At 45.2% G+C, this 11453-nt stretch overlaps 1 protein-coding gene across 1 annotated transcript in view; it reads right to left on the bottom strand.

The window, feature by feature from the left end:
• The window catches only part of Glt8d2 (glycosyltransferase 8 domain containing 2), a 31416-nt gene extending 20302 nt beyond the window's left edge, over positions 1 to 11114 (bottom strand). The window contains exon 1 of the mRNA XM_028778061.1: positions 10960 to 11114. The gene's annotated coding sequence lies outside the window, so the exon portion shown is untranslated. The remainder of the gene's footprint in view (positions 1 to 10959) is intronic.
• Positions 11115 to 11453: the final 339 nt, after the last annotated feature.

The following is an 11453-nucleotide window of genomic DNA, read 5'->3' as shown; positions in this document are numbered from 1 at the left end:
AAGAAGAAGAAGAAGAAGAAGAAGAAGAAGAAGAAGAAGAAGAAGAAGAAGAAGAAGAAAGAAAAAGGAAAGGAAAAGAAATAGAACAAAAGAAAGAAAGAAAAAAAGAAAGAAAAGGAAGAAAGAAAAGGAAGAAAGAGAAAAAAGTCTGTTTTTCCTATGGCGTTGAATTTCTTTTAAATATTTATTTATTTACTTTTTATATGAGTACACTATCACTGTCCTCAGACACACCAGAAGAGGGCATCAGATCCCATTACAGATGGTTGTGAGCCACCATGTGGTTGCTGGGAATTGAACTCAGAACCACGGGAAGAGCAGTCAGTGCTCTTAACTGCCAAGCCATATCTCCAGCACCATGAATTTTTAATTTCATGGTTTTCAAGGATGAAATGTGTCCTCTCAGAAAGCAAGAGAATCCACAGAGCTTTGGGAGTTTTCTACACTTGCATAACAATGACCCCATATCCAGAAAGCCATGACTGGCTAAAAAGAAACGTGTATCATCAAATAAAGTTCCAATAATGGGGCTGGGGAGATGGCTTGGCATCACATGAATAGCTGGGTGTGATGCATGTGCACCAGTACCTCCCACAGTGTTGGCATGCAGACACAGGAGGGTCTCCAGGGCTTGCTGGCCAGCCAGTCTAGCCGTTCAATGGGAGACCTTATCTCAAAGGAATAACATGGGTAGTGATAGAACAAGAAAGCCAATAACCTCTTTAGGCCTATTGGTGCAACCCATGCGCACCTACCACACATACAGACCTTCCCACAATTCCTCAAAATGTCCTCAGATGTACCAAGGTCAAGAGGACAAGAAAGGACTGAATCACATGAAAACATTTCTGTTAAACATGTCCCCTTATTCAAGTCCCATCACCTCATAGCATCCTCGTACAATTCTTTTTACACATTGAATTCGAGAATAGCTTAATTAGGGTTACTACTGTGTTGATGAAACACCATGATCAAGGATACTCATAAAAGAAAGCATTTAATTGGGGGTTTCAGAGGTTCAGTCCATTATCATCATGGCAGGAAGCATGGCAGCATCCAGGCAGACAAGGTTGGAGATGTAACTTTGAGCTTTATATCCTGATCCACAGGCAGGAGGCAGAGACACTCAACTTGGTGTGGGATTTGGAACCTCACACCAAAGTGACACTCAGGCCTGCTTTCCAGACTCAAGACCTGAACTGAGACTCTGAATTAAGATCCTATAGGGCTTTTAAGCCTGAGATCCACAAACATCTGTGCCAAGTTATTCCACCAATCAGGATTTAGGGATAGGGACATGTTCCTTACGAACATATCTTTGTTGTACAAGTATCCTGCTCCCATTGGTTGGGGTATTCAACTGAGCAGGGGACTTACTTTGCTAAAAATTCATTTCTTAACTTGTCAACAGGATGTCAGTTACCATGTACATGTCTTTTTCTGCCACGTAACATAGGATGTTAATTCCCAGGGAGGTCTTGGGAACTTAAACTTTATTCAACTCCTTTTCAAAATGTAGGTCTTATTCCCAACAGCTTCTTATATTGATGCAGATGTCTTTCTTATGTTGGGGTCTATCCCAGGGGCAGCTTATAAAAGCAAAACTCATAAAAGTTCATACACAGGTGCAGGAAGTGCTGCAAGGCAGTTGGTTCAGGTCAAAGCTTATTGTGGCTAACTCCACAAAGCAGTTCTACTGACTTCTATTGTGACTGGTTTCCAAGAACACCAAAGCACAGAACATCCTAGTAACAGGAGTAACAGGACATGAGAAAGTTTCCTCAGGAACAGCACAGAATGGTAGACTAGACAGGTAACAGCTGCCTGGGCCTTAACACTATCTAATGTATAATCTTTGAGAAGAACTTCTGACCTTGACATTTGACTGGAGGCTTCGGACAACAAATAATGAGCTTTAGAAACCGGCAGCCGAGACTCCAGGGGAGGAGTGACATACACCAGGGCTTCTGAACTAGAATGCAGTGAGAATTGATTGGCATTGATCCAGGCAACTCTCATCCCCAGGGATTTGAGGCAAGTCTTTAATTTACTATAAATATCCCACCACACTATCCCTTTAATTTCCCTGGCCTCTCCAGCACACCCGGGAGCTCAGCATGCACCTGGGTGGCCCACCCTCACCCTCGCTGAAACGGCCCATTGTGTAGGGTTTTTCTGAGATAGGGAGATAGGTTTCGGGTCTTTTTTTTTAATACATTTACAACTCTAAGTGATGCCAATTTATCTAACTCTTGGGGGAAATGTCATCTCAGAATGGTTTCAGGGCACATGGTTCCTCCTTTTGTTGGAGGAAGCCATGTGGTACCTCAGGAGAAACTGAGTCCAGAGTTCCTGAGGAAAGTGTCCCCTCTAGGCACCTCAACTTCAGCCAACACATCTCCCCCTTGCCCCGGAACTGCTTGAACAAGGTTCAGTTTCTCTCTTTTTTCTTTTCTTTTTCCCTTTTCTGCGACATGCTTTTACAGTCAAACTTTGGCTGCCCTGGAACTCACTCTGTAGACCAGACTGGCCTTGAACTCACAGAGATCCACCTGCCTCTGCCTCCTGAGTGCTGGGACTAAAGGTGCGTGCCACTATGCTTGGCTAGGCTCAATTGCTTGCAAATTCTTTGTTGTGGCCAATATGGTGTGTGTGTGTGTGTGTGTGTGTGTGTGTGTGTGTGTGTGTGTGTGTGTGTTGGGGGCCAGAAGTCATTTGGGTCCATGGCTTGTTTCAATTCTTACAATTCTTTTCAAGCGGAGGCACATGCTCCATTCTTTAAGTGAAGAAATGTGGCCCAGAGACCCCATGACATACCATATCCTGCTTTTGGAATTCCCCATGGAATTCCTGCTTCTGGATTCTGGGGTTCCTTATTCTATTTGGTCTTCAGCCTCCTACCAAAGGTCAAAGTCACACAACTGGACAGTGGTAGAACAGGTACTGGCCATTGGAGCTTTGAAAATGCACTAACCCAAAGGTTCTGAAATTCTCTCTAGGGGCCAATTTGATCCTACCCGGGGCCAGTGAATTTGGCTCTGGGTCATGGAGTTTATTATGATGACATCTCACTGTGCACATGTAAGGTGAGCCAGGTCGCTGTGACTATGAGACCCAACTAGTTAACTATCGAGTGCTGGCTCAGCTGCGAAAGGGGCTCGTCTTTCCTTATCAGGCTGCCAACTCTGAGATCTCCATAAGGTGAACCAAGCAACTTCATAAAATGAGCACCGGCATCTGTAATAGCAAGGTCCGACAATGAGTGGAGGAGGAGGCATGGTCCTGAAGCAGATGGAGTGTAGGAAGCCCTAAGCCACGTGGCGTCTCCTTGAGAAGCAGAGCATTCCCACATGGAGTCTGCTTTATAGAGAGTAGGTGGAGGGTGGAAAGTGTTTCTGCTTGCCTGGCATGTGTAAGGTTCGGTGGGAAGCACTGGGAGGAACAGGCATGTTCAAATTGTACCCTCCTCGCTTTACAATTTCATCTCCTCTCTTTTAACATGGCCTCACAGGCCTCAGAATCCCAGTGGCAAATACAATAGAAATTCTCCAGTCATAGGACCAAAATAGAGATCATTCTCTCGTATGCCTGGCATGTTACTAGATTAGAACGGGGCCTTGCAGTCAGATGAGCCAAGGTTCAAATCCTGGCTCATCATACAGAAGATCACTGCCCTAGGAGAGTTGAGATCCCTTACCTGCACAGTGCCTACAACATCACTTTGCAACCACCATGCTTAATAACTAATTCAGGGGAAGAAAATGAACCTTGACAGTTTAGTGAGAGGTTGTTGGGAAACAAGAAATTTCAAGTCTCGAAACAGCATCCTAAGATTAGTTATTAACTGCAAGGGGGAGTTCTCAAGAATTGGGATGGAAAACCCCATCATAATAAAGTGAACAAACTCAGCATCATCAACAGCAGAAAAAATGAAAACTCTGTGTCCCAGGATGTGAGGGACACCAGGATATACCCTCCAACAGACAGCATTTCATGTATTCTGTCAAGAGCAGGGCATGGTCAACTCCGAATTGTGCTTCATTCTGAATTGTCTGGGCTTCTTTGAATATGTGGCTGTCTTGAAAGAAAACTAAAAGGCTGACTGCTGTTCAATGAGCACAGTGTGCTTGTCAAATTGCCTTCTAAATACTTACGCTTCTGCCCATTGACTGGTCTGCTGTCAACTTCCATCGGAGAGGCTTGTTTTGCAGTGAGTAACTGCCAGACTCACAATATGTCAGATCAGTGGGAACAGGGGATTGCTGAAAACTCGGCCATATGGGACATTTATATAACCCGCTCCGAGCTCAAGGGACATCACAGAAGAGGAGGGTGGGAAGAACCTAGAGCCACAGGAAGGAGTGGAACATCGCAGAATCCTGTCTTCCAGGCAGCTCAGAACCTTTACAGACTTGAACCCACAGCGGCTGAGACCAGCTGGATTAAGACCTGCACAAGACTGGTCCTGACAACATTCTAGCATAGACAGGAGGGAATCAGAAGGTCTCACCACTCCCTTGGGGTTTATAAGCAAGGAGTGAGCAGAGAGGGATCAAGAAGAGGTTAAAAAAAAACCTTGGGACTGTAGAGACCACTCGGTGATGAAGAATGGACTGAATCAGAGTTTGGTCCCTAGTTCCCATGTCGGGAGCTCATGCCTGTAACTCTGGCCCATAGCATCCAAAGCCTCTAGCCTCCTGTCCTCTTCTGCACTTCATCCCCCACCCATCCAACACCACAGCCATGTAATTAAATAAAAATAAATCTTTAAAAAATATTGGCACATCTCTAGAGACTTGAGAATGAGATTAAGTGAACGGCTCTTGATTGCAAATTTAACACCAGTGGTAAACTGTCTTATAGGAAAAGGTAAAGAAATACCACTGCATCGATGTTACACTTCCTCAGTGTAAACTCTATGGTTCCATAGGAATATATTCTTTTTTTTTTTGGTTTTTCGAGATAGGGTTTCTCTGTATAGCCCAGGCTGTCCTGGAACTCACTCTGTAGACCAGGCTAGCCTCGAACTCAGAAATCCGCCTGTGTCTGCCTCCTAAGTGCTGGGATTAAAGGCGTGTGCCACCACCACCCGGCCAGGAATATATTCTTGAACACAGGAGACACATACATATATGTGGGGCGAAGGGATAGGCTGTTATAGAGTGTGTAGAAAGGGAGAGGTGGAGACCAGCAATTGTGACAGGCACTCAGGATTGGCTGAGTCCCTAAGCTCACCATACTCGTCTACAACACTTTCATAAGGTAGTATTTCATCTAAGCAAAAAACATCACAGAATCACTTTTTAAATCACAGAATAGTCTTTGAGCATTATGTGGCAACAGCAGATGCCTCATTAATATAAGGCACTGGCAGATCCTAAGGAAATCACTCCAACTGTCTAAAGCCCTTCCTTGACAAGTAAAGCAGACAACTCTATTAGATTTAAGATTCTGGAACTTAATATGAATCATCCTTCAATGAAATTAACTGAGATCAAAAGGCTCACTCTTGTCAGGATGTCCATAAGTACCAGCCAAAGGGATCTGCAGATTCATCCCAGTGATGTTTTCGAAGGAACAGAAAACTTATCCTAAAATTCACACAGAGGTACCAGTGCCCCGTGTAGCCAAAACATTCCTGAACAAGAACTACGTGTCACACTTCCTAAGGTCAAATTATATTCCAAACAGTGTGACACTGGCATAGAAACAGATGCAGAGAGATGGCACACAGCAGAGACGTCAACAATAAACTTACACACTAATTAATTAATTCTCCACAAAGGTACCTGACGGGGAGAGTATCACTGTCAGTCACTGTCAGTCAAAAAGTCTCACTGCTCACCTGCTTGAGATAGAAATAACAGATGTGAAGGTGGAAGGAGAGAACCAATGCCACAGAGTTGCCCTCTGACCTCTATAGGCAGGTATGTCCAGTGGTTAGAGGCACTTCCAGGAAACCTCAGCTGCCAGCACCCTCAGGGCAGGTCCAGGAACTCTAGGTCCAGGTGATCTAGTGCCCTCTTCTGGTCCCCCACTGGTACTGCATTTACATGTTCCACTCCATATGTATGTAGGCAAAACACTCATATATGCAATCTAAAAATAAATAAATCTGCCAAGTATGGTGGCGCACACCTTTAGACCCAGCACTCAGGAAGCAGAAGCAGGCTAATTTACGTGATTCTGAGGCCAGCCTTGTTTACAGAGCTAGTTCCAGGACAGCCAGGGCTATAAACCAAAAATAAGGCTGGAGAGATAGCTCAGCGGTTAGAGCAATGACTGCTCTTCCAGAGGTCCTGAGTTCAATTCCCAGCAACTACATGGTGGCTCACAACCATCTATAATGAGTCTGATGCCCAATTCTGCCATGCAGGTGTACATGCAGATAAAGCACTCATATACATAAAATAAATCTATTTCAAAAGATTTTTTTAAAAACCAACCATACGGAGTAGTAGGCAGAGACTTGAATTCATAGAAAATCCAAGGTCTAAGACTATGGATTTTTTAAAAACATTTTATTATTTTTAAGTATGTGCATGTGTATGCTTGTGTACACGAGTGACAATGCCCATCGAGGTTAGAGGCTTTAGTGAGTGCTGGGAATTGCATATGTCTTCTGTGTGGTGGTTTGAATGAGGTGCTGCCTATATTCTTGTGTGGGCTTTCTGCTTTGTGCTTGTGGCTCAAGATACGAGGTCTCCACTTGTGTTCCTGCTGTCATACCTGCTGCTTGCTGCCATTGTGGACTCTTAAACCCTCTGGACCATAGACCCAAATAAACTCTTTCTTCGACAAGTTGCCTTGGCCATAGTGTTTTATCACAGCAGAGGAACGGTAACTGCAAGAGCAACATATGCTGTAACCACTGAGCCATCCCGACAGCCCTTGTGGTAGTTAATCTTGTCAGCTTGACAAGATCTGAAAATCATCTAGGAGACACACCTCTGTGTCTGTGAGTGTGTTTCCCGAGAGAGGCTTAATTGAGGCAGAAACACTCACTCTGGGAGTGGCACTGTCTCATGGGCCAGGGTCCCGGACAGGATGAAAAGGAGAAAGAAGGCGGAGAATTGATTCATCGCTCTGGGCGAGAAAGAAGGTAGAGCATCCATTTAATGCTCTGGGCTCCCTAATGGCCCATTCCCACCCCACTGCCTTTGCCTTCCCTGTCATGTGCCCCATCAACAAAAATAACCCCTTCTTCCTTGATGTGCTTTTGTTGGGTGTTTTTTCTCAATGGCATGAGAAGTGAGACCAGGGACAGTCTATGAGAAGACTGTCTGGGTTATCAAGGTTCCTGGATGATAGAAGATGGTCCACAAGCCCCATCATCTCCTGCACACACTCCCCGCACACTGTCTAGCTCCCTCACTCCCCCCACCTTCAGTATGCACACGTTCTGTCTCTTTCACTGTCCCCATATCTTTAGTTCCTACCTCCTGATCCCCAGTCTTTGGTTTTCTTTCTTCTCTCTTACCTTCCTCCTGAGGAACTACTGTGTTTTAAACATTCACAGTTTCAAACACTATATACATGACAGCTTCACTCACATCTCTGCCCCCAGCTTGAGTCTCCCAGATGGTCTCCGTACTCCTAAATCCCACTGGACACTTTGGCATCGCTGCCCAAAGGCAACCACATATCCCAGTCTGAGCTCCTGATATTTCCCCCACAGCACACATCTCCCGTAGTCTTTCCCAAACCAGTTATCCACAGCCTCATGTCTCTAATTATCCCAACAAAAGAACAGACCGGATGTCATCTCCCATCTCTCTCTGTATCTACACAAACACTGACACACATCCTCTTGGTTTGGCTCTCAGAACGCACCCAGATTTATCGCTACCTCCAGGGCCTCCACCTTGTCGATCGATCCACACTATCTTTTGACTGTACTACACTGCCTTATCTCCCTTCAGCAGGTTTACAGCCAAGCAGTTGTGGTGAGCCTGGGAAGCTGTGACTCAGACTATTGTGCTGGGTGCTCTGCTCTGCTCAAAACCATCCCTGCCATTCCAGGTTTCTCAGGAAGAGCCAGAATGCTGACAGTGCCTCCCAGGAGATTACACATGAGCACCCTGGGTTTCTTGCCAGACAAACTCCAACCTGAGAGTCCCTCCACCACCTCAAATCTGACACTAAGTCCAGAAGTTCTTCATCTCCTCAGGAGTTATCTCTACTGGCTACTACATAACTAAGCTTCCCTGGTGTGGTGGTTTGAATATGCTTGGCCCAGAAAATACCACTATTAGGAGGTGTGGCCTTGTTGGAGGAAGTGTGCCACTGTGTCAGTGGGCTTTGAGATCCTCCCCCTAGCTGCCTGGAAAACAGTTTTCTGTTTGCTTTCAGAAAAAAATGTAGAACTCTCAACTCCTCCAGCCCCATGCCTGCCTGGATGCTGCCATGCTTCCTGCCATGATGATAATGGACTGAACCTCAGAACCAGTAATCCAACCCCAATTAAATGCTGTCTTTTATAAGAGTTGCCTTGGTCATGGTGTCTCTTCACAGCAACGAAAACTCTAACTAAGACACCTGGTTACTGTTCCTGCTCCCAGTCATGTTTTCTGTGTGATAACAGTCAATAATTGTCCACTGTAAAAAAAAAAAAAAAGCTTGTCACCCTGTCTTCAGAACAGCAGGAGGTAGCGATGGGAGGTACTAAGAGTCAGTGAAGGAATGAGGAACTCCCAAGGCAAAGTACTGAACAGTGGCAGCTTCAAGAGAAGAAAGGAGACAGAGGGCCTCAGGCCTTGACGAGAGGTAAGGGAGAGTGCGCAGAGAGCTGAGCTAGACCTGAGAAACATGGTGTACGTTTAAAGCCCCCAGTTCTGAGGATGGTGCATGGACAGCTGCCTTAGCAGCTCCTGTGAAGATCTGAGAAGAGTTCTTTCAGACCAGGCAGTGTTCAATGGTAGATTAGCTCTGTCTTGAAAGAAAAGACAGAAGGAAAAAAAAGTGGGACGGAAAATACCTCAAAATTCAGAGCCCCAAAGATTTATTTTACTTGTCAATGCCAATCAGTTGATAGAGGATTTAGGGATTGCCAACTTAAGGAGAAATCTAAAGCTACCACCAGGCTCTTATTTTAGAAGAAGAGAGATGATGGTTGATTAAGCAAATCTGCCACGGGTGCAGGTGGGATCTGGGAAAGACCTGGTCTCCAAAGGTAATAGGAAAAAAAAGGCAGAGGTGCCCACGAGCTGTTGTTGAATGATTTAAATACTAGAGACTATGTTTAATGCACTAGAAGAAATATCATGAGCTGTGTAACTGAACAAGGGATACCTGGAGTGATGTGAATGTCCCCTGTGGGTCACCATCACTCCTAAAGCTTCTATACCATCTCCCCAAACTGACATAAGGATCAAGTCCTAAGTGCTTGAACTTTTGGATCCAAACCACAGACCATAGCATTTAGAGGAAAAACACAGCACCCTCGTGGCTGCTCACCAGGTGTGCTATCAAATAGGATTTCATAAAGAGGCCAAAATGAAAACAAGTGTGGTCAGAATGAGGCAGGGGGCCCAGAGTATGTGCCAAGCCACATTCATGTATGTTATAAAATGGCTCAAGTTTGGGGACTGCCGAGTGCTAAATGTCCTTAAATGGTATTCTTTGTTGAGACATTTTTCAGGATCTTTCAAGTGTTTTTCTACTTTTTGCTCTGTCCAAAGGTGAATGGAGCTCCTTCTCCCATGGGGCTATGTTCTCCTGAACATTCTTTGAAAAACTCTGACATCAACAAAGCAACAGAGAATGATGTTTCTTGGAAATGAGGAATGAAACAGTGGCTTAATGAACATGCCTTTCAGAGAGGGGGATGAAGAGCAAAGATGGGGGGGGGGGAGAGAGAGAGAGAGAGCTGGAGGGGGGAGGTATTTTTGTGGAGAGATGAGGAAAGCAGGATCCTGGGGAAAAAGACATGTTGGGAGATGAGAAACACTTGAAACATCAGAATGTCAGAGGAAGAATGCATCAGGGCAGCATGTGTCATTTCTGTGGCCTTCATTGTCATTATCAGCCTGGAAGCAGGCTCTGTATGTCACATTTACTTCGTATCTGTGTCACATGTTACTTTGTATCTGTGTGCCATATGTTACATTGTATCACTTTATTTCCATTTTTCAGATAAGGAAATGTAGGCACATGGATATGATATGACCAGAATCAGGCTTATGAAAGTCCTCCCAGGTGGCACACAGCCCACACCTTCATTACTGTAGGGCACAGCTCTGTTGTTGGCTGTATCAGAGGGAGGATTAGAATTCCATTATGTAATACCAAAAGGATATTGCACACAAATGCAATACCAAAACATTTAGAGAAGAAAGAGAAAGGCGAAACCAACCCACCAGCGTCCCATTGGCCAGCAGGCTGCACAGGCCTAACATCCTGCATGCACTGCTTACAGGAACATAAGATAGTCTTTGGATGCTACATCGAACATTGTCGATGTACCACAACAAAACCACAGAATTCTGTAACTGCCAGTTCTCTTACTCGATATGGAGGCCCCAGAAGAGTTTCTCAGGACAGATTCCAAAAAGATGAATCATAACTCAGTTATGTCATTTTGGCTCAGAAACAGACTCACATTAAATGCGAACACTGATTTCTGTCATGTCTAACTCCAGGTCTCCAAGCTTAAAATCCAATGCAAACAAACAAACAGGTCACTATTAGGGCAGAGATGGGAGAACGGAGCTAACCTCTACTCTGCAAAAATAGCAAGATGTGAAAAGCTTGTACACTGAGCGTCTTGGGTTTGCTGCGATACAAAGGTTCTTTACGATGTTACATTACAAACTAGGGAGCTTCTGGAGGCTGAGGCTGTGAAGGGGGCAGTCTCCCACCTCTGATTTGCTTCTTTGAGTTCACAGCAAAATAAACAAAGTGCTGCAGACAGAGGAGGCGAAATGTTAAGAGTATCTTGTTTGTAATTGCTCTATTTACCTGGTGGATGTGAGGGTAGGCTTTGGGCCACTTGGTCCAGAACTGCTGCAGAGCTGAGCGTTCAAACTGAGGCTGGCCTCGCGGGACGGCTAAGCTTCCCGTTGCTTCAGCTGCTTCCCAGATCCCATTGGAAATCCCAAAGGTCTCATGAGCCCCACTGCCAATACGCTGTGCTGTTTTCGCTGTTTCCGAGAGTGTGCCTCAGCCGTCCACACCCACCTCCGCTTGCGTTGACTGAATGGCTCGGGTTTCTTCCACTCCTTCAGCAGCTGGGAATCCAAACCTTGTACAGGCAGAGGCTTCTCCTGAAAACACTTCCAGATGTGCTCTTCGCGAAGGCAGGGCAGGTTGGCTGGCTGGGGCAGACTTCTTCTCTCAGCTTTCTCTTGTAGACTGCGTGTAAAACTCTCTCCAAAACAGGGCTGTTCTGTAGTAAAAGATACAAACCCAGGGAATAGCAAATGTTTGGAAAGTGAATTTATACCATGATGCGG

The sequence above is a fragment of the Grammomys surdaster genome, unplaced genomic scaffold, assembly GCF_004785775.1.
Source record: "Grammomys surdaster isolate TR1022 unplaced genomic scaffold, NIH_TR_1.0 322, whole genome shotgun sequence".
NCBI lineage: Eukaryota > Metazoa > Chordata > Mammalia > Rodentia > Muridae > Grammomys > Grammomys surdaster.
The sequence above is the reverse complement of the archived record's forward strand: the minus strand, read 5'-3'. Positions and strand labels throughout refer to the sequence as shown.